General features: G+C 49.8%; 1 protein-coding gene across 3 annotated transcripts in view; it reads left to right on the top strand.

Moving 5' to 3' along the window:
* The window catches only part of TFEB (transcription factor EB), a 63,226-nt gene that overhangs the window by 26,368 nt on the left and 10,717 nt on the right, over window positions 1-26,141 (top strand). The window contains exon 1 of one of the 3 annotated variants that reach the window (XM_049891708.1): window positions 1,179-5,110. The exons of the other annotated variants lie outside the window; for them this stretch is intronic. The gene's annotated coding sequence lies outside the window, so the exon portion shown is untranslated. Of the gene's footprint in view, window positions 1-1,178; window positions 5,111-26,141 lie in introns of those variants that run through there. 3 annotated transcript variants of the gene reach the window in all.

The following is a 26,141-nucleotide window of genomic DNA, read 5'->3' as shown; positions in this document are numbered from 1 at the left end:
TCCCGGCCTTGGAAATCCTGTGGCATCACTGTAAGTTGGAATTGACTTGATGGCAGTGGGTTTGGTTTTTGGTTTGGGGATTAGAGGAGAGTGAAATCAGGGTGGGCTGCCCGGAGGAAGAGGCACTGGAGCAGGACTTCCAGGGACGAGTAGGGATTGGATAATCTTTTGGGGGAAGAGCCAGACATGTGGGGGCCCAGGTTGTGTTGGGGAAAAAGAGTGAGGAGACCCCCTATCTGTGCCCAGGGCTTGTTTAGAGGAAGGAGATCCCAGAGGCCTTGCAGACCCAACTGGGGAGTTTGGACTTTATCTGGTGGGCAGTGGGGAGCCACTGGGGGTGAAAGAGAAGGGGAATGGCCTTTCTTTGTTCCTTGGTCACTTTTGTTTCTGTTCCATTGTTCTCTCTGGGCTATTTTCTTTCTCCATCTCTCCGAAGAAAATCAGTGCTTCTCTCTGCTCTTCATCCCCTTCTCTCTGATCAGTACTCACTCCTTTCCCTAATATTCACACTTTGTTATGGGCTTCCTCTTCTCAGCCATCCTGGCCTATTCCCCCTGCCCAGCTTTTGTCAGTCTTCCCCTTCCTCCCCCGGCCCCTTCCCACTTTTCCTGGGGTGGGAGTTGGGTGGAGTTGGACCTGAGGGGAGATGGTGTGGTCATTGTGTGATCACACAGTGGGAGCTGGTGTGATGGTGGCTGAGCCAGAAGTAACCCTCTGTCCTGGCACAACCCTCTACATCCTACAGAGAAAAAACCCTCCCCCAATAACGGGGCTAAGGCTCAGTAGGAGGGATCTTACTTTGTGTTTGTCAGCCTGACAAGTAAAAATACAGGTTTACATAACAGATAAATTAGGGGATGATGGGTCACAGTTTTCTTGTTTGTCAATGTAATGGAAAGGGAAATTGGACCAGACTGTGAGCTCTTTGCAGACAGCTACTCTGACTCCATTCAAATACCCATCCATCCGTCCGCCCGTCCATCCGCCCGCCCGCCCGTCCGTCCGTCCGTCCATCTGTCCATCCATCCATCCATCCATTATATCCATCTGTACATCCATCCACTCACAATATCCATCCATCCATGCGTTTATCTATGCGTCTAGCCATCTACACATCCACGAAATATTTATTGAGCACTTACTTCTCTTGTGCCAGGGACTATGTTAGATACTTTACATCGAATCCTTATAGCAACTCTTTAAGATGAACATTAGAATCTTCATTTTACATATGACAATACTGAGATTCACTGAGGTTAAGTATGTTGCTAAAGGCCACACAGCTGGTAAATGGCAGATCTGGTGTTCTGCCTGCTTCAAAATGCATGCTGTTAGTATTGAAACAAATGGTCTCCCTTGGTGGCCCTAGTGCCTAGTTAGTTCTGAGAGTGGAACATAATAGCTGTGTTTTTTGAATGAGTGAGCACGCTAAGGCTCTGAAATACTGGAGTTCTATAGTTCCTATCCTAGGAGCAGCCTGCGGGGGTGCCATCACCACCCCTGGTAAGGAGGTTTCTTCTCTACATGGCTTGCAACCCCAGCACATCCTTATTTCTTCTCACCACATTCCCAGCTCTGCTTCTGAGGTCAGTCTGACCTTCCTACAGGTTGGAAAGTTATAGGTGAGCACTTAGCCATTGCATCCAAGGTAACCAGCCTTCCCCTGGGATCAGGCTGTTACACACCTGCCTTTCAGCTTCCCCAAGGGGGGGACTAGCTCCCTGTTTTACTCTGGCCCCTTTATTGACCTTTCTAAATTTTTGAGTTGGCTGCTCAATTTCAGGTCAAAACTGCCTCCTCAGACCCAGTGGCTGAGACATAAATGTAAGTGTAAGTAGTTTAGTTGGGAGGCTACCCCAGGAAGCACTAGTAGCAGAGTGGAAAGATGAGACAGGGAAGGGAAGGAAGCCAGTAAAACTTGGGTTAACAAGCAGATTGCTAATGTAGGACCTGAAACTCAATCACACTGGGGACTTCTGTAGAACATGCTTAACAGTTACCCAGCAGGGGCAGGATGAGGGGATTGGGGTATTTATTCACCAGCTCCCATCAGTCTTTGGCTAAGGGCTGCTGGGGGGAGCGGGGGTTCTAACTCCATTGGCTCTGGCAGGGATGCAGGTGCTGGCAGCTGGAAGTGCTCGGGTGGGCAGGCTGTGGACTGTGAGTGCCCAGGGCATGTGGCTGGGACACTGATAGCCTCTACTGTAGTCACCAAGCCCAGGCCTGGTGGTCCAACCAGTTGGTCAGCTCTCTTCTCATCACTCCTTTTCTATGTCCAAGAAGCTGCCACCCCCAGCTGCCCCTGGCAGTTCCCCAGTGGAACCAGCCTCATTATGTGCAACAGATATTTAAGGAGCAAGGAGTCCCTAGGTGGCACAACTGATTAAGCACTTGACTACTAACCAAAAAGTTGGCAGTTCGAATCCACCCAGAGGCCTGGCGATCTGCTTCCAAAAGGCCACAGCTTTGAAAACCTTGCAACACACTGGGTCGCTGTGAGTCGGAATCAACTTGACAGCAACCGGTTTGGTTTGATTTGCTATGTGCCAGGTGTTGAGGATGAAAAGAAGCTAATAGGATCCCTCTAGAAGCTCACAGCAGAGGGAAGGGATGGAACATGGATGAGGCCTTATCACAGGCAGACACTGACTACCCTTCCAGGACTCGTCTGAGGCTTTGCACCCTCTCCTAGAAAGAGGTACGGACAGGCTGGGTGGCACATAGCCTGCAGCCACCATCGGGGCCCCTCCCAGCTCTAGCATCCTGAGACTTTGATTGTAGTGGTTTTTCTGACTTCCTTTACTTTCCCTCACTGCCCCTGTCTTCTTCCCTCCTGGGCCATGAGCCCCATGGCTGCCACATGATTGCTTTTTGTCAGGCGGGAACTGAGCCTTCTAGTACCCTCTTTGTGTGTCTCTATTGGAAATGGGATGCAATTCATGGCGCAATGGGAAGGGGTACCAGTTTATTCAAGGGCACCCTTTATCCCTGAAGGCTCTGCCCATCCCTGCTTCCTGGAGAGGGGTCTCCTCCCCCTTGACTCCTCTACTTCCCCTCACCCCCTCCCAGCCACACACCACAAATCTCACGCCTTGTGGGGCAGAGGGATGGGAAGGGTTAAAAGACGGAAGTGGTGTGTAGGTAAGGCCACCTGGTGTGGGGGCTGGAGGGGCCAGAGGGGCACCAGACTAGGACCAGGCCAGTGCCTGGTCTGGTGGGCAGGCGGGCATGCCAAAGCACTGCCACTTTGACTCATCTCTCCACCTGCCACCCACAGCCTTTCCACTTAATGTTTGCACTTCCAAGCCAGGTTTGGTCAGGGTGCAGGTGGTGGGTGGTGGGGCAGGCGTTGTATCTGCTTGTGCCAGCCAACTGCAGTACCCTGGACTCACTACTAGTAAGTACCCCCCACTTACCTGTAGCATTGATTCTCCACTGGTGGGCAGAGCTGCCACGGGCAGGGCCAACACCTATCATGTCCCCACACCTTCTGGGGTAGAAAGATGGCTGTGGTTATTCTGTGCAGGTGTGTTGGCGTGAGGGCCGGAAGGAGGCCAGAGCTGACTTGTGCAAGGGTTGAGAGGAGAAGTTTATAGTGAGGATTCCTGGTTTGCGCTTGAGCATCTTTGATCCAGGCAGCTGCTTCGGGTACAGTGGAGCAGCTCTGAGCCTTGGAGCTGGGGAGGCAGAGGGACACGGACATAAGATGGGTGGTGGTGTTTAAAGGGGAAGAAGGTACTGCTGCTCCCCAACCCGCACCCCCCCGCCAAAAAAAAGAAAAGAAAAGAAAAGTCCAGGGCATTTGATTCCCTCCTGTCCTGCTAGGCTCCAAGTGCTTCTTGCGGTGTTTAAAAACAGAAAAGAAGGGGTGGGCGTGTCTTGTGTGTGTGTGAATTTCGAGAGCAAGGCCTTCATTTTCCTCTCATGCCGGTGTGCCGGGCAGGGCGGGGAGATGGTGGGTGTCTCACTCGCTCCGTGGCATGGGCGGGGACATGGCTGTGGGAGGTCGTTCCTCCTCTGTCGGGGAGAGGTAGGCTTTCAGGAAGGTCTTCTCTGGCTTCCCTGGTGGGGACGTAGGTCCCAGGGTGGAGATGCCAGCGGGGTATACCTGGGCAGGGGAGGAACAAAGTGGAGTTCCAGGTCTGGGGCAGCTGAGAAGCCCTTGGGTGGGTTAGGGCTGGGATAGGACCCAGAGAAGGAGCCCCTAGAACTGGATTTTTGCCTGTGTTGACTGTTTCCAGAAGTTCAGTCCATTGGTGAGGCAGAAGAGGGGACATAGGGGGCAGGTGAGTGTAGTGAGGGGGAACAGCCACCCAGCTATGAGTTCCTGGGCCACAGCCCGTGGTTGTCCAGTGGCTTCTGCCCATGCCAGCCGCCCCATCCTGCCCCCGCCAGGCATGAGTCAGACCGAAAGCAGAAGCTGCCAGACATTGCGCAGGGTGAAGCGAGGCAGAACTGACTGTGCTATTTTGGAACCTGGTTAATTCCCCTCCTGTCCCCACCTCCTCTCTTTCAGGGCTCCCACCCCCTCCTAGTCTCTGGCACTTCGGCTCCTCAAGGAGACAGTTGGGATACAACTCAGTTTCCCCTGGGGTGCATGTGGAGGGGGGTGCTTAAAGCTACCCCCTTGCTGGGCACCCCTTCCCTGACTTGGCTTCTCTGGGAGTGTTTGAGAGGGCAAATGCCCCCTCCTGGGTGGGAGCTTGCAGGCAAGCAGCCCTGGCAAGGTGAGGGTCACTGGCTTTCAGCACTACCAGTCTAGCCCTGGCACGCACCCTCCCTTGCCCTGTCTTTTGGTACCTTCAGCCCAGCTGTCAGCGGCCTCTCCTGGGAGTGTGAGCTGACAAGGGCTTCAGGTAGGAGCCTCTCCCAGCTGAGAACCTCAGAGGGCTGAGGGATTTCCGGACCCAGAGGGGAGATATTTTGGGGCTGCGGGCCGTTCCAGAAACCATGTAATCACACACCCTATGGCCCCAACTGACCCCCTATCAGTGGTTCTGTCTTGGACATCCTAAGCCTGCTCGGGGTCCTGGTCCCTCATTTTAGGGATTCTTTGGAGCCCACATGAACCTCGGGGGCCCCAGCAGTCCAGTCCGAGATGGTGAAAGAGGTCAGTGGTGTGTTTCTGAACTGAAGATGGGTTGTAGAGGTGAGAGCTGTCACCCACCAACGGGCAGGGTGGACAAGGGTCTTTGTTCCTCCTGAAGCTGTGTGGTCAGGGAGAGGTTGGGCTTTGCCATTGTTCTGTGTGTGCATGTGTGCGGGGGATGGGCACCTGCCTCTGGGTGTTGCTGCCTCCCTGGGTGGACCCCTTACCCCTGAGGTCTAGGCCTCCACCCTGCTACTTACCCCCCAGCAATGGGGGAAGTGGGTTCAGCAGGCATATTGTAGGTGACCAATTAAAATTTGGGTCCTTGCCAGCCCTGGGTGAGTAAGACTTGGCTTTTCGTTGCTCAGTTGGATTTGGGGTTTAGGCAGGTGAGATGGAGGGGCAAAGTAGTGTGGGGAAAAGTGGGCTCCCAGGCTTGCTGCAGGTGGGGCAGAGGATTTCAGCACCCCCAAATACACACAACAGGTGCACAGGCACACACTGTCCTTAAGAGTACCTGCTCTCTGCTGGAGCTGTGCTTTGGGCAGCCAAGTCCTGGGGCAATGTGTGATGGTGAGTGTGTGTGAGCGTGTGTATGTGTGCCTGTGATTGTGTGTGAATGCGTGAGTGTATGAGTGTGTGAGCAATGGTGAATGTGAGTGTGACGGTTAGTGTGTGTGAGGCAGTGTGTGTGAGTGATGGTGAGCGCATGTGGTGGGAAGTGTATGTATGATGGGGAGTGTGTGTGTGTCATAGTGTGTGTGTGAGATGGTGAATGTATGTGTGATGGTCAGTGTGTATGAAGTGGTATGTGTGAGTGGTGGTGAGTGCATGTGGTGGGAAGTATGTAGGTATGTGTGATAGTGACTCTGTACGTTGAGATGGTGAATGTGTGTGATCATATGTGTGAGTGTGTGTGTGATGGTGAGTTTGTGTGTGGCGATGTGTGTGTATGATGGTGAGTTCGTGTGTGGTGATGTGTGTGTGTGTGATGGTGAGTTCGTGTGTGGTGGTGAGTTTGTGTGTGGTGGTGTGTGTGATGGTGAATGTGTGTGATGGTGAATGTGTGTGTGTGATGGTGTGTGTGTGTAATGGTGAACGTGTGAGTGATGGTGAGTGTATATGAAGGACAGCATGTGTGTGATGTGTGTGATGGTGAGTGTTTGTGAGATACTGAGTGTGTGTGTGTTGGTGAGTGTGTGTGAGGATGTATGTGCATGTGTGTATGCAACAGTGAGTATGTGTGTGGGGGGGTGAGTTTTTGTGTGAGGATGTGTGTGATGGTGTGTGTTCGATGTGTGTACACGTGTATGTGAGATGGTGAGTGTATATGTGTGTTCCATGGTGAATGTGTATGATGGGGAATGTGTGTGTGTGATAGTATTATGTTTGTGTGTGATGATGTGTGTGTACATGTGTGTGATGGTGAGTGTGTGTGTGGTGGTTTACGTGTGTGTGAGATGGTGAGTATATATGTGTGTGTGACTGTGAGTGTGTGTGTGTGTCTCACACGGCCTGTTTGAGTTTCCCACAATCAATCATATCAGCTTCAGGCTGCTTCCCCACAGACCTTTACTATTTCCACCTCCTGCCCCAGCCAGAGCCCCAGCACTGAGGAAGCCCACCGAGTACAGAGCGGACCAGAGCCCTGCGCACCCGCCTCCACCTTTGCTCCTGGGACAGAGGGTCAAGGCTGTTTGCTTAAGTTAACTGTAGGGCTCGGAAGAGTATCTCCCTTCATCGCACCTCCCTGCTGTCTCCTCCCAGCTGTCACCAGTTCTCATGTTTAGAAAGCTGAAAGTAAACATTACGTTAATGTGCACACAGGTCACCAGGGTAGCTGGTTAAGATGCAGATCCTGATTCAGTAGGTCTGGACTGCGCCCTGAGACGCTGCATTTCTAATAAACTCCCAGGGGGTGTGATGGTCTGTGACTCATGCTTTGAGTAACAGTTGGCATTGAGTTGACGCCAATTCTTGGAGGCCCCCATGTATGTCAGAGCAGAACTGTGCTCCATAGGGTTCTTACTGGCTGGTTTTTCAGAAGTAGACCACCAGGCCTTTCTTTGAAGTGCCCCTGCATGGGCTTGAACCTCCAACCTTTTGGTGGGAGGTCGAACACATTAACCATTTGTACTACCCTGGGACTCTATGCTTTGAGTAGCAAGGACTTAAAGACTCTCTCCCGTCTACACTCCAAACCAGATCAACGGTTGTCACCTGGGCAGGGAACTAACACCCACAGACCACTCCCTGAGGTGCCATGCTCTTCACACAATTCAGCTTGTTTGATCCCGTCACCTGCTCTGAGGAAGGCGGCATTACTCGCCCCATTTTACAGATAGGGAAATGGAACCTCTGAGAGGTTAAGCACCTGCCCCAGGTCACACACTCTGGTCTGCTGGTGTTCCACTGACCCCAACGGTGTCTCAGAGAGCAGACTCAGAACGGAGGAGAAGCAGCCAGGGTGGCAGTGGGGTCGAATGCAGCTGTCAGGGAACTGCAGGGGCACCTTAAGGGATGGAGGGACTGAATGGGGGAATGGTTCTAGAGGAGGCAAGAATCAAGTGGGGCTGGAATTCTGTCCCCTGCCTGCCAAGCCAGAGGCCCCTCCACTGGTGAGCTTAACGCCCCTTGCCTATCCTCAGGCCCTCTCCAGACTTCCCAGTGGGTGTCCAGCACTGTGGTGCTTAGTGCTTTCACGAGCCTGTGTAGGCACGGTTTGGGTGTGCAGACTCCCAGCCGAGGTGCCCCAGCTCCACTACCTACCAGCTGTGTGACCTTAGGCACATTTTCAGCCTCTCTGTGCCTCAGTTGCTCCTCTTTAAAATGGAGGCTATAACGGTACCTCCCTCATGGGGGAAGGATATTGTATTGAGGATTAAATCAGCAAGACATATCAACTCAGAACAATGCATTGTAAGCACTGGGTGTTGTTGCTGTAGGCCACTAAATCAATAATGACTTATCGTAACCCTATATGACAAGGTAGAACTGCACCATAGGTTTTCCTAGGCTATAATCTTTACAGGAGCAGATCACCAGGTCTTTTCTCCCACAGAGCCATTGGGTGAGTTTGAACCACCAAGCCTTCAGTTAGCAGCCAGGTGATTAACCATTGCACCTTTAGGGCTCCTTAAGCACTAATTCATTGCCATTGAGTTGATTCTGACTCATAGCGACCCTACAGGACAAAGTAGAACTGCCCTGTAGGGTTTCCAAGGAGCAGCTGGTGGATTTGAACTGCCGACCTTCTAGTTAGCAGCTGAGCTCTTAACCACTGTGCCACCAGGGTTCCCCTTAAGCATTGGGTACGTGTAATTAATTATTAGTGCCCGTCGATTTGTCATTTGACAATAGGCCACCTCTGTGACCTTAATGCAGTAGTCCATGCTCAGAGGTGTTTTCCTTCCTTTGTCCTTCCTCCTCCTTTTCTTCTTCCTCTTTTTTTTTTTTTTTCTATTTACCAAAGCCTAGATATTTTAGTTATAAAGTGGTTAAATGGTTGTTTTCAAAGTTCTCAGAGGCAGATGAAACTCTTGAAAATGAAGGCAGGCAAACCAAAAAAAGAAAACAAAAAACCAAACCAGTCAATTCTGACTCATAGCACCCCTCTAGGACAGAGTAGAACTGCCCCATAGGGTTTCCAAGGAGCAGTTAACAAATTTGAACTGCTGACCTTTTGGTTAGCAGCTGAGCTCTTAACCACTATGCCACCAGGGCCCAAATGAAGGCAGGCTGTTGATGTTATGTGCTGTCAAGTTGGTTCCGACTCACAGCGACCCTATGCACAACAGAATCAAACACTGCCCTGTCCTGCACCATCCTTACAATTGTTGTTGTGCTTGAGCCAATTTTTGCAGCCATGGTGTCAATCCACCTCATTGAGAGTCTTCCTCTTTTCTGCTGACTCTGTATTTTACCAAGCATGATGGCCTTCTCCAGGGATTGATCCCTCCTGACAACATGTCCAGAGTATGTAAGATACAGTCCCTCCACCATTGCTTCTAAGGAGCATTCTGGTTGTACTTCTTCCAAGACAGATTTGTTCATTCTTTTGGCAGTCGGTGGTATATTCAATATTCTTTGTCAGCACCACAATTCAAAGGTGTCAGCTCTTCTTCAGTCTTCCTTATTCATTGTCCATCTTTCACACGCGTATGATGCGATTGAAAATGCCATGGCTTGGGTCAGGCACACCTTAGTCTTCAAGGTGACGTTTTTGCTTTTCAACACTTTAAAGAGGTCCTTTGCAGAAGATTTACCCAATGCAATGCGTCCTTTGATTTCTTGACTGCTGCTTCCGTGAGTGTTGATTGTGGGTCCAAGTAAAATGAAATCCTTGACAACTTCAGTCTTTTCTCCATTTATCATGATGTTGCTTATTGATCCAGTTGTGAGGATTTTTGTTTTCTTTATGTTGAGGTATGATCCATACTGAAGGCTGTGGTCTTTGATCTTCATCAGTAAGTGCTTCAAGCCCTCTTCACTTTTAGCAAGCAAGGTTGTGTCATCTGCATAATGCTGGTTGTTAATGAGTCTTCCTCCAATCCTGATGCTGGGTTCTTTGTCATACAGTCCAGCTTCTTGGATTATTTGCTCAGCATACAGATTGAATAGGAGTGGTGAAAGGATACAATCCTGATGCACACCTTTCCTGACTTTAAACCACTCAATATCCCCTTGTTCTGTCTGAACAACTGCCTCTTGATCTATGTAAAGGTTCCACATGAGCACAATTAAGTGTTTTGGAATTCCCATTCTTCACAATGTTATCCATAATTTGTTAGATCCACACAGTCGAATGTCTTTGCATAGTCAGTAAAACACAGGTAGACATCCTTCTGGTATTCTCTGCTTTCAGCCAGGATCCATCTGACATCAGCAGTGACATCCCTGGTTCCACATCCTCTTCGGAAACCAGCCTGAATTTCTAGCAGTTCCCTGTCAATATACTGCTGCAGCCGCTTTTGAATGATCTTCAGCAAAATTTCACTTGCATGTGATATTAATGGTATTGTTCAATAATTTCTGCATTCGGTTGGATCACCTTTCTTGGGATTAGGCATAAATATGGATCTCTTCCAGTCAGTTGGCCAGGAAGCTGTCTTCTGTATTTCTTGGTATAAATTACTGAGCACTTCCAGTGCTACATCTGTTTGTTGAAACATCTCGATTAATATTCCATCAATGAAGACCGGCAGTAGAGGTTAATTTGTAGAGGACAAGCCACACAGGCAGGTTGGAGAGGCTGGGGTTGGCGGATGTCTTAGTTATCCAGTGCTGCTATAACAGAAATACCACAAGTGGGTGGCTTTAACAAATGGAAATTTATTTTCTCACAGTTAGGAGGCTAGATATTCGAATTCAGGGTGCTGGCTTTAGGGGAAGGCTTTCTCTGTTGGCTCTGGAGGAAGGTCCTTGTCTCTTTTGGGCTTCTTCCTTGGCAGTCTTCACGTGACTTGGCATCTGTCTTTCCCTACCTCTGCTTCCTTGCTTAATCTGCTCTTTTATATCTTGAAGGTGATTGGTTTAAAACACAGCCTATACTGATATGGCCTCTTAACAAAGAAAAGCCATTCCCAAATGGGATTATAACCACAGGTATAGGAGTTTATAACACATATTTTTGGGGAGCACAATTCAATCCATAACAGTGGGGCAACAGAAGATAGAGGAGACGAAGCAGCACAGGAACAGGGGGCAGAAGCCAGGCACTGCGGAGGGTCAGGGTGCTCTGTGGCCCTGGGACAGGGACGGCTGAGGGAGGGAGGCTCAGGAACTGGGTGTGGGGCTGGGACCCTTAAAACTATTATCAGCCTTCTCAGGAGGACAGAGAAGGGAGGCCTGGGAGGGGCTGGGGCCTGGGTTTGAACCAAGACCTCAGACTAGAAGTCTGAAAGCTGTCCTGATGTCAGCTGTAGGCTCCTTTGTGTACTCCCTGTGTGGTGTCCTCACACGTGGAGTCAGTGAGACTTGCCCTAAGCATTTGGCAGAAGAGGCTGGGTACCGACTACTCTCTCCTGAGGAGATGCAAAAGGAAAGGCTCGCTTGTCCCTGTGGCCGCTGCTGCTGTGGAGAGGGGGATGTGAGGTGGAAAGCCTGGCTCTTCCCCTCCCAGCCCTGCATGCAGACACCACGGGAGCCTGGCCTTGGATACATCCGTGTTGCCCGAACCACAGCTGCTGGGACAGAGCTGGCAGGGGCCTGAGACAGGTTCATCGTGGGGCAGCCAAGGCCCAGAGAGGGAACAGGGCCTGCTGAGGTCACACATGGGGCGGCGGTGCAGCCAAGTGCAGGTCTTCCCATCCCACTCTGCCTTGGGCATGGCCAATTATGCTGGGCTGGGGCTAAGGAAGCCCTTTCAGGACAGACTCATCCCAGGGGGCTGAATCCCTCATGGACATGACCACACAGTGACCAATTAGATGGGAGCCTTGGGCCTCATATTCCCTGGGGAGGGGTGTTAGTCACCGAATGGGTTGGCAGCCCATCCATGAAAACTTAGCTGCTCTTCCCTCAGAAGGGAGAATGGAGCAGGCCGGCTGGGGTGGGGGTCGGGGGTGTTAGATAGGGCATGAGAGCCCTTGGAATCCCAGCCCCTGGGCCCCTTTCCTGTGGGCTGAATCCCCCCCCCACCCCCTACCACACACAGCTATGGGTCCAGTGCCAGGTCTTTGATCCATGTACTTGCATTTCTGTCCTACCAGCTTGATGTAATCCCCCCCCGAGACCATCTCATAGCCCACGTTAACCGCTCAGTGAAATCCGGATATATTGTCTCCCCTGGCCCCTGGACATGGATCAGTCTGGGCTGTTTAGCAGAAGAGAGTTCTGCAGGTGGGGTAGGGCCTGAGTTCTGGGGTTTTCCGGGAGGGCTGCAACCTGAAGGGCCTCTCTGGACAGGTGGTGCCCTGGGGACCCTCTGCAGGATTCCCTGAGGGAGATGTGGGGTGGGGGGAGGGCAGCAGGGCTGGGAGTGAGGGGGACAATAACATCTGCATGGGGGGTCTACCTTGTGGGCCCCTGGTTCCTTCACCTCTGTGGGAGCTAGTGGTGGCCACACCCCTGAGGCCACATGGAAAGAGAGAACTGGGGCTAAACCCCCATTCCTCTATGTTCTTGCAGTGTGACCTTGGACAAGTCACTTAACCTTTCTGAGCATTGGATTCCTCATGTGCCAAAGGGGATGATGCTATTTGTCTCCTGAGGTGTTTGTGAGGGATGAATGAGACCCAAGGGGGGTTGCATGCATAGCCCAGTGCTTGGCTCGTAGTAGGGATGGGGTGGGTATTTGCTGAGTGAGTGAGCTGATGATAACTGAGCAGGTGCTGGGTTGTAGTACAAGCAGGGCCCTATGCCTCGTTCTGGGAAGTCCCATGGCTTGGATGCGGGGGGTGGGGGGGGGGCAAGAAGAAAGCTGGTTTCTCTGGAAGCTTCCTGTAGCTATAGTTGGTCAGGAAATGACTAGAGAACAAAGCAGTGTGGACATAGGCAGGATGCTCAAGTGGACAGAGTACCCAGGAGGAGGGCAGGAGGAGCAAGGGAATGAGAGAGGATTTCAGTCCTCTTGCCCCCACCCAAACCCAGAAGAAAGGTTGCCCATCAAGGGGAATCTTAGAGGGATTTGGGAATGTGTGTATGTGTGTGGGAGAGAGGCAGAGAGAGGGGCCTGCATATGTGGCTGGGGGCACTGAGTCCATGCGTGCCGCCGGGGTGGGACACCCTAAGGACCTCCTCCCCATGTTTCCCTTAGCTACATATCACCCTGTCCCCCATGTCCTGCAACGCCCACTGGCAGTGCTCTTGGGGTAGGGGAGACAGGACTGGCGCCTCTCTGGTCCGGACTTGCCTTTGAAGCTGCCCCCTCTGCTGCACAATTGCCTTGGCTTGCCCTGGGCCAGCAGCCCGGCCAGCCGGGAGGCGCCAGCTCCCACCCTTTCCTGTGGGATGTGAGCCGGGACTTGGGGCTGATGGGCTTGAGTTGTGGGAACTGGAGGCCAGCTAAGCGGGGCAGGAGCTAGTGTAGTTGCCCTCCTCCTCCTCTCTCCTTCCTTCCCCTCCTCTGCACCTCCCACTGGTACTCGGAGATTTAAAAACAAGCCCCAGCCCCAACCCTGCAGTGCCCTGCAGTGGACGGGGAGAGGCAGTGGCTGAGTGAATGTGTCCTGGGTTTGAGTCTGGCTCTGTGGCCACCGATGAGATTTGTGCAAGTCACACTTTGGGAGCCTCAGCTTCCTCATCCATAAAGTGGGAATAAAAAATACCTGCCTTTTTGGGTTCTACAGCGTAAGCAACGGGCTTAGCCCAGTGCCTGGCGTGTTGGAGATGCTCAATAAAGGACACATAATAAAGCAGATTATTATTATATTATCTGGCCCAGTGGTTCCCTGGAGGTTATGAACGGCAACAAGAGGCCCTCTGACTACTTCCAGTATTGAAAAATAGCTAACAGGAGTCACGCTCGCCCCTGGTAAGTGACCAGTACGCACTGTGTGGTTGCAGGGTCCATGCTGGGAGCAGGAATGAGGTCAGGGGTAACAAGACTTTCACATTTTTATTCAGTTGCTTTTGGCTTTTCCCCCTTTTATTGAGGTGTAATTTACTGCAGCAAAGCTCCCAGATTTGAAGTGTACGGCCCATGACATTTTACGCGTGTGTACCCCTGTGTAACCACCACCTAGATCAAGATGAAGGACGTTTCCATCATCCCCAGAAAGTTCCCTCCAGGACCCTCCCCTGAGGGAACCTCCAGTCTGACCCCCACCCCTCAGTCTCACGTAGTGCAAACAGCAGGTCCAGGCTGCCTGCAACATGTGGTCTTCTGCGTCTGGCTTCTCTATGCAACACAAGCAGTCTGCGAAGTGGGGATACATACGTTATCTGAGGCTCATCAGACTGCCATTTGTGATATTGTTGTTGTGTGTTGTCAAGTTGATTTTGACTCATAGTGACCTTATAGGACAGAGTAGAACTGCCCATAGGGTTTCCTGGGCTGTAATCTTTACAAAGCAGATTGATAGTTTTTTTTGTCCCAAGGAGCCACTGGGTGGGTTCAAATTGCTGACCTTTTGGTTAGCAGCTGAGCTTAACCATTGCACCACCAGGACTCTTTGTAATGAATAAAGATTGGGAAATAAATAGTGAATTACAGGGCATATAAGCTTTGGAGGAGCCCTGGTGGTATAGTGGTTAATATCTCGGCTGCTTTTTTTTTTTAACCAAAAGGTCAGCAGTTCGAATCCACCAGCTGCTCTTTGGTAACCCTATGGGACAGTTCTACTCTGTCCTATAGGGTCACTGTGAGTCGGAATTGACTCAACAGCAATGGCTTATAAGCTTTGGAAAATAAAATCTTTAAAAACCCAAGGCTTTGGAGGAGAGACATAGGGCGTGTCTGAGGATGGGAAAAGCTGGTCCAAGGCCTTCCTGCTCCAATCCAGTAAGAGACAGAGACTGGGCCACTGCTAGGCTGCTGTGCCCAGCCTGGGGCCTTGATACCGTGTGTGTGTGTGTGTGTGTGTGTGTGTGAATGGATGGGTGTTTAGATGAGACCTTTTTCCCAAAAGGAACTTAGAAGGAGCAGAGAGGGGACTTGTCCAGGGATGCCCCCAGTTGGAGCAGACAAAGCAACAGTGAACAGTGACAGGGGTGGTGACATCTCCCCTCTCTCTGCCACACTCTCAGCCTTGCAAATAGCATCTGCACCCAGCCATCGCAACTCAGGTCTTGACAGCTCTGAGGGAAGGTGGTCCCTGTTAGCGAGCCCCACTTGGCTGATGGGGAGACTGAAGCCAGATCCAGCCAGCCATCGAGTCAGGCACAAAACTGGAACTCAAATCCAGGCATCCTGATGCCAACCCCCCTGCCCTGCCAGCACCTCAGCAGGGGCCGAGGGCTCCTGGGTATCTTATGACACCTCCCCTGGGGCGCTGATACCCCTGGGGCGCTGCAGGGTCTGCCTTGCTGCTCTGGAATGGCCTCGTCCTGAGGCATGGGGATCAGATAGACATTCCTGTTCTGTTTCCTCGTTCGTCAGGCCTTCGTCTGCTGCCTCCTCCGCCAGAGAAGACAAAACAAATTCCACACCTTGACTCTCCCTCTCTTCCCTTCCCAAGGCTGAAAGGCTGCCCAGGAGGTCACGGGGTCCTTCCCCCTGCCTCCGGGAGCCTGGGCACCTGTTCAAGACGCCTTCCTTCAGGGGTCGGTTTGATTTCCCCTCCGCCACAGCAGGGGCAGCTCCTGTACAACCGGTAGTTTCTGTAGCAGACTGGATCAGAGGAAAACTTCTTCCGACCATAGAGGCACAGGACTTAATAAGCGGCTTAAACAGCCGTCCTGGTCACCAGGCTTACACGCTTTGTTGTTTCAGCCGCCAGACATGTGTTTTTCTGGGAAGGCAGGAAATTATCTCTCCCCTTTGAGGAAGGGCAGAGTTTTTTTCTCCTCTGTGTTTGGGGATTCTAGACTGTTCCATCATCCAGGGCACACTCTGGTCCCCGAACTAGATGAAAAAGATCGGTTGCTGAAGCTCTTTGATCACAGCGGGGGCTTCTTCAGTGGAAACCCCTAGAATAAAATGTAGCAACCCTCCCCCAAGTACGGGACTGAGGCCAAACTCCAAGCCCCAGGGTCATGCAGTAGAGCCAGACTGCTAGGGTCCACTCCTGAGCTCTGTGACCTTTGGCAAGTGACAACCTCTCTGTGCCTGTGTTTGCTTATCTGCAAAATGGGTGCAATAAAGGTGCTGGGGGACATCCTGAAGTTGTTGTGATAATTGAATACACTGCTTTGGATAGCACCTGGCACGGAACAAGTGTTCCATAAACATTACCTATTGGTAGAAAATATTTTTTATATTTTATTAGAAAGACATACATGCTTTTATAGAAAAAGAACAACATTCCAAAAGGTAAAAAGAAAACAACAATAACTACGAAAGACTCAATGATTGCCAGGTCCAAAGAAGTTAGTGACATTTTTGTACATTTCTCTCAAGAGATTTTTCTACACATATTTTTACGTGGTGAAGATCAAATTTTGTAAACAATATAGCGTCCCGCTTTTTTGTCACTTGACATACCACCATGTTATTTATTGTCAACATTCCGTCAGGAGTGACACATTGTTGTTTTTTTTTTTACCATCCACAAAAAAACAAAAAAAATTTTTTTGTTTTATTGATGGAGTCCCTGGGTGATGCCAACGGTTAAGAACTCATCTGGTAACCAAAAGGTTGGAGGTTCATGTTCACCCAAAGGCGCCTCAGAATGGCAGGGTGGTGTGCTTCCGAAAAATCAGCCATTGAAAACCCTGTGGAGTGCAGGTCTACGTGGTGACACATGGAGTCACCATGAGTTGGAATCAACTTGATGGCAACTGGTTTTTTTATTGCTGAATGCTGAGATTATCTCTGATTTTTCTCTATATGAGAACAACATGGTGGTCCTTTTGTATGCATAAGTACCTCTTCTGCACTAAGTATTATTTTCTCAGGCTAATGAATATTTTTAAGGTTCTTGGTACATATTGCCAAATTGCTTTTCCAATGGGGTTGTACCAAGCTACGTTCTAGCAGTTGTATTGGTAGCAAGGGCATTTGAAAGCCATAGCTGTACTTTTCAGGGTGGGAGTGGGGTGTAATTTGCTTAGCTTTCTTTTAGGCTATTTCAGGTCTGCCCTCATTCTTATGTAAATTTTTATGTAAGTATAAGACATGGAAAAATGTACAAATCGTAAGTGAGCAGCTGGATGAATTTTCGTAAACTAGACGCTCCCATACAACCAACAACAAAAAGCCTAGTTGCTGTTGAGTCAGCTCTGACTCGTGGCCATCCCATGTGTGTCAGAGGAGAACTGTGCTTGATAACGTTTTCAATGGCTGATTTTTTGGAAGGTTGCCAGGCCTTTCTTCTGAGGTGCCAGACTCGAACCTCCAATGTTTCAGTTAGCAGCTGAGCACGTTAACAGTTTGCACCACCCAGGGACTTGGTATCACCAGCACCCACAGCAAATTATAGAACATCCCCAGTGTCCTCCCCAAGCTGTCCTTGTGTCCCCTCCCAGTCACTCCCCTTAAGGCTAACCACCATCCTGATTTCTAACATGGTAGGTTCATTTTGCCTGTTTTTGAACTTTACATACATAGATCATGCTATGTGTATTTCTGTGTCTGGCATCTTTTGTCATGTTCCATGTCGTTGTGTATAGCAATGGCTCATTCACTTTCATTGCTGAGTAGCATTCTGTTGTACAGATATACACACTTTCTTTATCCATTCTCCTGTTGACGAACATCCGGGTAGTTTCCAGTTCTTGGCTACTATCCGTAATGCTGCTATGAACATTCTAGTGTATCTCTATTGGTAAATGTGTGGATGTTTTTCTGTTGGGCATATACTTAGGAGTGAAGTTGCTGGGTCACGGGCATATGTATATTCAGCCTCCTGCTCCAATTTTTGAAGGCTCACCTGGAAGGCAGAAAAACCTCTGGAGCAGTTCAGGCTCCACAAGTAATTGAAGGGACCTGCCTCAGATGAGAGCAGTTTGAGGGACACTCTATGAAAATTGTGCCCCTTCTGAAGGCTCCTGTCTGCGCCTCTAGGGGAAACAGAACTGGGCTCTGGTTGCTGGTCCTCCAGTTCCAACTAGTGTGTGGCTTCTGACCCTTGCCCTTGCCTGTGGTGGGCACTCAGTGTCCTCACCCCGCATTGAGGAGGCCTTTCACCAGACTCTTCGTGGAGGTGGAGGGGCCCCTTCCCCTTGGTGATCCATACTTGGAAGCAGATTGGGGCCCCCTCACAAACCTGTTGTTTTAGAAGGATCACACAAGCAGCATGCATTCCCATTGTAGGAGGTAAGTGCTACAAAGTGGAATGAGAAATTATAGAACCCCTCTTTACCACCTGCCCACTCCACCACCTCTTCCCCCTCCCTCCCCAGAGGTAACCACTCTCAACAGTCTGGTGTACTGGGAGAGCCCAGAATAGTAGTTAAAGAATGGGGGCTTCTAACCAGGCTGCCTGGATCAAAACTCCATTCTGCTACTTATCAGCTGAATAAACTTGGGCAAGTTGCTTAACCTCTCTGTGCCTCTTTCCTCCTGAAAAATGGGGATAATAATAGTACCCACCTCATAGGGTTATTGTGAGAAATAGATGAGTTAATATTGGAAAAGCATGCAGATCGGCCCTGACCCATGATAAGCATTCAATAAATGTTTAGCTACCGGTACTATGATCCTTTGAGCCTTTTTCTGCATTTACCTATTTCCTGTCTAAATGGGCTCAGGCTGTACATTTTATTTTGCAGTTTACTTTTTCCACGCAGCATTATGTCTTTGAGATCTTTCTTCCTGTGTCTGTGAGTATTTCCTGTTCTGGGGTATGCTTTTTCCAGTGAGTCCAGGGATTTCTCCCCATTTTTCTTCTCCCTCTGACCAAATCTTCCCTAAGGAAAGGCTCTCTCCAGCTGGTTCATACCAAAACTACACCCATTGCTGTCAAGTTGATTCCAACTCGTAGCAATCCTATAGGACAGAGTAGAACTGCCCCACAGGGCTTCTGAGGTTGTAAATCTTTACAGAATCAGACTGCCAGGTCTTTCTACTGAAGAGTGGCTGGTGGGTTCAAACCACTGACCTTTCATTTAGCAGCCAGGCACTTAACTGCTGCGCCACCAGGGCTCCTTAACTCGTTCATACTCAGGCATAAATGACTGATTGGGCAAGCGGGGTGGGGGGGTGCACACGCAAGGCTCACATGAAACCAGCTCTGACCCTGACCAGAGGGGCACCCAGTCTTGAAGGCGAGACCTAGTACCCACCCCTTACTGAATGCCTAAGGGTTTCCACACATTCACCGTGTCTTGAGTCCTCACACAGCCCCACGAGGCAGGTACCATGATTATCTCTGAGGCACTGAGAGTTAATTGACTTTCTCAACGTCACCAGGCAGTACTGGGCCGAGCGGGGCCTCAGCCCACACCTGTTGCACTGTGAAGCTCATTTTCAAAGCTAGAGCCCAGACTCAGCTTTGGGCAGAGGCAGTCAGGTGAGAGGTTCTGGTGAACACTGGCAGAAGGTGGGCTGGTGAGGGAGATGGCCCTTGTTTCCTCATTGAAGGTTTCCATGGGGCTGGGGAGGAACAGGAATTCCCTGAGCGTCAGACTGCCAGTCCCTTCAGAAGAAGAATGTTACTTGCCTGCCTGAGTGGGGTCGGGGCAGGGGAGAAGGGTCTTCAGGGAAACATGGTCTCCCTGGTATCTGGCATGTAGCAGGCACTCGAGACCTGGTATTTACTGAATGAGTGAATGGTGAACTCTTTCCAGGCAGGGTGGGTCTGGAGGTCCAGATGGTGGGGCATTTTGGTTCTCACCGACTCCTCCTCTCAGTTCTTCCTGGTCAGACATTGGGGGAGGCTGTGAGTGCCCTCTGGCTTTGAGACAGAGCAGGTGCATTTCAGGGCTGAGTTTCCTTATGTTTAGGTCTCTCCTGACTGTCCCCATCATCCTTCAGGTCCCCTAAAGTCCCTCCTTAACCCCCACACATTTATCCCAGGCCACACTCATAGCACCCCTGGAGTCGGGAGTGGGGGTATGTGAGAAGGCTAGAACTTCACCAGAAGCAGCAGCTCTGTGAGGGGGGTCAGCCTTGACAATGGGGGGAGGAGCCTCACTCTGCCCTGCCCCTGCCACCTGAACCACCCTCTGTGCAGAGGACAGGGGCCCAGGCGTAAGACTCCCTGTTCACAGCTCTCCAGCATCCTTTCCCGGGGGCTGAGGCAGACCCCGGGCAGCTGTTAGGACAGGGTATCCCATGTCTGTTTTACAAATGGGGAAACTGAGGCTGGGAGAGGGGACAGGGCCTCTGCAGGGTGGCCCCGTACATGAGAGGCTGAGCAGGGCCTAGCCCAGGTTCTCCTCCCAGCAAAGCCAGCGCCAGCCCAGTCCAGGACAGGCGCCTAGCCCTTTGTCAGAGAAACAAGGGGCTCGTTCTACCCCAGCCCTACCCGTGCCGGCTGGCACTGCCAGGCCCGGGGCCCACCCCTGCCTCCTCCCACCCAGGCCCAACTGAAGTCAGATTGTTCCCCACTGGGAGGGGCTACCCCAGTGTGGGGGGGTGCAGCTGCAAGGGGAGCGAACCAGTGGGGTGGGCCGGGGTCAGACCTGGTAAGGTCTGGAGGGCTAGTGTGTGTGGTGGGCAGTGGAGGGGGGGCAAAGACAGGGGAACCCCTCTTTAGGACCCCCTGGAGAAGGGGCGGGTGAAGGCCTGGGTAGAAGCTGCAGCTGTGTCTCTGTTGCAGGATGGTGGAGGGGAATGAAGGGGATGGCTGGTTCTTTCTCCCTGGGGACTGTTGTGAGGTGGGCAGAGGGACCCCTGGGGCTGAGGCAGCCGCTTCACAGATCATGGCCTTAGGCAGATAGAGAAGGGAGGATGGAAGGCAAGGTGAGACCCCTGAGTGTGCAGATCTCGAGGGGGTGGTGTTTTCCCACTTTGAAAGGCAGCCACCTGGCAGAAGGAGCACAGCTGGGGATCTGGAGATTCGAGCTCTGTTCCGGACCCCACAACCTCCATCCCAGCTGTGCTACCTGGGACAGGCTCCTTCCAACTCTATATGGAGATACGGTCGTCTCCAGACGCCCCTGAGCGTGGGCTGGGGAGCCAGACTGCCTGGGATTGTGTCCCTGCTCTGCCTCTCCAGCAAACTTCCTAACCTTCCTGCGCTTTGTTTCTTCTTATCTGTGAAGGGAGAATAATAATCAAAAGTACCTCTTAGGGCCGTTTGAGGTTAAAGCCCTTGGAACAGTACTAGGCACACAGTAGCTGCTCAAATAAATGCAGGTTATTATTATTTCTGTGATTCTGTGATTTTCACTGGATATTTGCCAGTACCTTCTGCTACTGCTTAGTCTGATGTCTGGCCTTAGGCAGAACATGTTAGCCTGTGCGGCTTTCCCCTACCACCCATAAGGTCTGGGCTCGTTCTTAGGACCTTGAGACACTGCTCTGCCCTCTGGTCTCCATTGGTCAGCTCGCCTGGTCAATTTTGTGCGTATCTATGGCCCACCAACTCAGCTGGCCATGAACCACACACTGTGTGAGAGGTGTAATTTTTACTTAATATTCTCACCAACCTTTTGAAAGGAGCCCTGGTGGCACAACGGTTAAGGGCTCAGCTGCTAACCAAAAGGCTGGCAGTTGGAACTTACCCAGTGGCTCTGTGAGAGAAAGACCTGGCAATCTGCTCCTGTAAAGATTATTGCTTAGAAAACCCTATGGGGCAGTTCTACTCTGTCACGTGGGGTCGCTATGAGTTGAAATTGACTTGACAGCCCCTAACAATCACAACCAACCTTTTGAAGTAGAAACTGCTTGTTGTTAGGTGCCGTCAAGTTGGTTCCATCCCATAGCGACCCTATCTATGTACAACAGAATGAAACACTGCCTGGTCCTGCACCATCCTCACAATCCTTGCTGTGCTTGAGTCCATGGTTGCAGGCACTGTGTTGATGCATCTCATCGAGGGTCTTCCTATTTTTCGATGACCCTCTACTTTACCAAGCATGATGTCGTTCTCCAGGGATTGATTCCTCCTGATAACATGTCCATAGTATGTGAGATGTAGTCTCACCATCCTTGCGTGTAAGGAGCATTCTGGTTCTCTTCTTCCAAGACAGATTTGTTTGTTCTTTTGGCAGTCCACGGTATATTCGGTATTCTTTGCCAAGACCACAATTCAAAGGTGTCAGTTCTTCTTTGGTCTTCCTTTTTTATTGTCCAGCTTTTGCATGCATATAAGGCGATTGAAAACACATCGCTTGGGTCAGGCGCACCGTAAGGCTTCAAGGTAACATCTTTGTTTTTCAACACTTTAAAGAGGTCTTTTGCAGCAGATTTGCCCAATGTAATGCCTCTTTTGATTTCTTGACTGCTGCTTCCGTGGGTGTTGATTGTGAATCCAAGTAAAATGAAATCCTTGACACCTTCAACCTTTTCTCCGCTTATCACAATGTTGCTTATTGGTCCAGTTGTGAGGATTTTTGTTTTCTTTATGTTGATGTGTAATCCATACTGTGATCTTCATCAGTAAGCGCTTCAAGTCCTCTTCACTTTCAGCAAGCAAGGTTGTATCATCTGCATATTGCAGGTTGTTAATGAGTCTTCCTTCAATCCTGATGCCCTGTTCTTCTTCATAGAGTCCAGCTTCTGGGATTATTTGCTCAGCATACATGTTGAATAGGTATGGTGAAAGGATACAACCCTGGTGCACACCTTTCCTGACTTTAAACCACTCAGTGTCCCCTTGTTCTGTTTGAACAACTGTCTCTTGATTTGTGTACAGGTTCCTCATGAGCACAATTAAGTGTTCTGGAATTCCCATTCTTTGCAATGTTATCCATAATTTGTTAGATCCACACAGTCGAATGCCTTTGCATGGTCAATAAAACACAGGTAAACATCCTTCTGGTATTCTCTGCTTTCAGTCAGGATCCATCTGACATCAGCGATGATATCCCTGGTTCCACGTCCTCTTCTGAAACCGGCCTGAATTTCTGGCAGTTCACTGCCGATGTGTTGCTCCAGCTACTTTTGAATGATCTTCAGCAAAATTTCACTTGCGTGTGATATTAATGATATTGTTTTATAATTTCTGCCTTCGGTTGGATCACCTTTCTTGGGGAATAGACATAAATATGTATAGATCTCTTCCAGTCGGTTAGCCAGGTAGCCGTCTTCCATATTTCTTGACATAGACGAGTGAGCACTTCCAGCGCTGCATCCGTTTGTCGAAACATCTCAATTGATATTCCATCAATTCCTGGCACCTTGTTTTTCGCCAGTGCCTTCAGAGCAGCTTGGACTTCTTCCTTCAGTACCCTTGATTCCTGCCATGTGTTACCTCCTGAAATGGTTGAACGTCGACCAGTTCTTTTTGGTATAGTGACTCTGTGTATTCCTTCCATCTTCTTTTGATGCTCCCTGTGAAGTTTAACTTTTTCCCCGTAGAATCCGTCACTATTGCAACTCAAGGCTTGAACTTTTTTCTTCAGTTCTTTCAGCTTGAGAAATACCAAGCGTGTTCTTCCCTTTTGATTTTCCGTCTCCAGCTCTTTGCGCATGTCATTGTAATGCTTTGTCTTCTCAAGCTGCCCTTTGAAATCGTCTGTTCGGTTCTTTTACTTCATCATTTCTTCCTTTTGCTTTAGCTATTTGACATTCAAGAGCAAGTTTCAGAGTCTCTTCTGACATCCATTTTGATCTTTTCTTTCTTTTCTGTCTTTTTAATGGCCTTTTGCTTTCTTCACATATGATGTCCTTGATGTCATTCCACAACTTGTCTGGTCTTCAGTCAGTAGTATTCAATGTGTCAAATCTATTCTTGAGATGGTCTCTACATTCAGGTGGAATATATTCAAGGTCGTACTTTGGCTCTCGTGGACTTGTTTTAATTTTCTTCAGTTTCAACTTGTACGTGCATATGAGCAATTGATGGTCTGTTCTGCAGTTGGCCCCTGGCCTTTTTCTGACTGATGATATTGAGCTTTTTCATCTTCTCTTTCCACAGATGTAGTCGATTTGATTCCTGTGTATTCCATCTGGCGAGGTCCATGTGTATAGTTGCCATTTATGTTGGTGAAAAAAGGTATTTGCAATGAAGAGGTCGTTGGTCTTGCAAAATTCTATCATGCAATTTCTGGCATCATTTCTATCGCCAAGGCCATATTTTCCAACTACTGATCCTTCTTCTTTGTTTCCAACTTTCCCATTCCAATCACCAGTAATTATCAATGCATCTTGATTGCATGTTCGATCAATTTCAGACCGCAGAAGTTTGTAAAAATCTTCAGTTTCTTCATCTTTGGCCCTAGTGGTTGGTACATAAATTTGGATAATAGTCATATTAACTGGTCTTCCTTGTAGGCATGTGGATGTTATCCTATCACTGACAGTGTTGTACTTCAGGATAGATCTTGAAATATTCTTTTTAACAACGAATGCAACCCGTTCTTCAAGTTGTCATTCCCGGCATAGTAGACCTTATGGTTGTTTGATTCAAAATAGCCAATACCAGTCTATTTCAGCTCACTAATGCCTAGGATATCGATGTTTATGTGATCCATTTCATTTTTGATAATTTCCAATTTTCTTAGATTCATACTTCGTACATTCCATGTTCCAATTATTAATGGATGTTTATAGCTGTTTCTTCTCATTTTGAGTCGTACCACATAAGCAAATGAAGGTCCCAGAAGCTCGACTCCATCCACGTCGACTCAACTTTGAGGAAGCAGCTCTTCCCCAGTCATCTTTTGAAACTGCTTACAAATGAGGAAATTGAGGCTCAGAGAGGTTATGTGACTTGCCCAAGGTCACAGGGCAAATAGGTGGCAGAGCTGAGATTCAAGCCCATGCCTGTTCAGCTCTACAGCCCTTGCTCACCCACAAAGCCGTACTGCCTCTTGCAATGCCAATGTCCCTGAGAGGGCCCCTCCAGCCCCTTCTTGGACACTTGTGGAGTCAGGGGCACCCCCAGGGGCTCTGAAACTCTCAGGAGTCTCAGTCCATCCCAGCTAGGAGGGACTTAAGAGGTCACCTGGTCCAACCTTTCCATTTTGTGCATGGGGAGACTGAGGCTCGAAGAGGGGAAGGGACTTGGCTGGGGTCACTCAGTGAGCTAGTCCTGTCCTTCCTCGTAGGCTTGGGTGCTAAGTCCCACCTGTTCCCATGAGACCCATGGGTGATGAGGACTGATGTGCTGGGTGATGGAGTGACTGGGAGTAGTCCTCCGTGTGCCCAGGGTTATCATTGCCTGTGGCCTTGGCTTTCTTGTTTCCGAGACTGTAGACTCTGCAAGCTCAGGGACTACACTTGGTCTCTGCTTTGTCTCCAGTGCCTGGTTTGTACGTAATATTCATTCACTTCACACATTTATTGAGCATCTACTATATGCTAGGCACTGGGCTACAGGCTGAGGGTATACCAGTGAGCAAGACAGACAAAATGACTGCCCTCAGAGGGAGTTTGCAGTCCTGATGAGGAAGAGACAATAAATGAAATAACTACGTAAAAATGCATGGTAATAAGATGGTGATAAGTAATATGGAGGAAAATAAAAGAGGGAAGGGTCATGGGAATGTGTGCTTGTGTGGTGGAGAGGGTTGCAATTTTAAATAGGGTGGTCATGGAAGGTCTGTCTAAGAAGGTGACATTTGAGCCTTGAAGGAGGTGAAGAATTGACTTATGATGATACCTGGAAGAAGGGCATCCTAGGCTGAGGGAACAGCAAGTGCCAAGACCCTAAAGTAGGAGCATGCCTAGTGTGTCTGAGGAACTCTTAAGAGGTTGGTGTGTCTGGAGCAAGAAGGGGAGCATGGGGTGGGGGTGAATCACAGAGGGCCTTTTAGGCCATTATAAGGACTTCAGCTTTTCCTTTGAGTCGGTTGGGAGCCGTGGAGGGCTCTGAGCAGAGGAGGGTCATGATCCAACTTGGGCTTTAACAGGATCCTTCTTGCTACTGAGTTGAGAGCAGAATGTTGTGGAGAAAGGTAGAAGGAAGAGTCTGAACATGAGGAGGCCTCTTCAAGAATGAGAGATGGTGGAGGCTGGGCCCATACTGGTGGTAGTGGATGTGTGGTGGCGGTCGGTGGAGGGTGTATATATATATTTTAATTATTATTGTGCTTTTATATATTATATATTTTAAGTGAAAGTTTACAAATCAAGTCAGTCTCTCATACAAAAATTTCTATACACCTTGCTATATACTGCTAGTTGCTTCCCCCCTAATGAGACAGCACACTCTCTCTCCACCCTCTATTTTCGTGTCCATTCAGTCAGCTTCTGTCCCCCTCCGCCTTCTCATCTCCCCTCCAGACAGGAGCTGCCCATATAGTCTCATGTGTCTACTTGATCCAAGAAGCTCGGTCCACACCAGTATCATTTTTTCTATCTAGTCCAATCCCTGTCTGAAGAGCTGGCTTTGGGAATGGTGCCTCCTTGAGCTAACAGAAGGTCTGGGGACCATGACCTCCGGGGTCCTGCTAGTCTCAG

This window comes from Elephas maximus, chromosome 1 (assembly GCF_024166365.1).
Source record: "Elephas maximus indicus isolate mEleMax1 chromosome 1, mEleMax1 primary haplotype, whole genome shotgun sequence".
NCBI classification, from domain to species: Eukaryota; Metazoa; Chordata; class Mammalia; order Proboscidea; family Elephantidae; genus Elephas; species Elephas maximus.
Note: the sequence above shows the minus strand (reverse complement) of the source record. Positions and strands in the feature narration are given on the sequence as shown.